Here is a 346-nt window from a genome sequence, read left to right as displayed (position 1 = left end):
TACACATTTCCCCCAGGATCAGCTGCAAGAAAAGATAAGAGATGTTGTTTTTTCACCCCTGCTGTGAGACAGCAAAAACGGCTAGTCATGGAGTAAAGGGAGAGTGGTGGTTTAGATTTGGTTGCTAACGAATCTGGTTATAATGTGTGCTTACTCTGTACCCAGAGGAGTCTAGACTTCATTTCTATTAACACATATTTTATTATTTTGTGTATACATTTCTGAACACTCGTATATAAAGTTGTTACAGAAACTGTGTCCATTATTCCAAGATACTGGCAGTACTCAATTTTATTTCGGTAAGTTTGGGTTTTTTTAATTATAAAAATGTATGCAATTATCATCA

This window comes from Taeniopygia guttata, chromosome 5, assembly GCF_048771995.1.
Source record: "Taeniopygia guttata chromosome 5, bTaeGut7.mat, whole genome shotgun sequence".
Lineage (NCBI taxonomy): Eukaryota > Metazoa > Chordata > Aves > Passeriformes > Estrildidae > Taeniopygia > Taeniopygia guttata.
Note: the sequence above shows the minus strand (reverse complement) of the source record.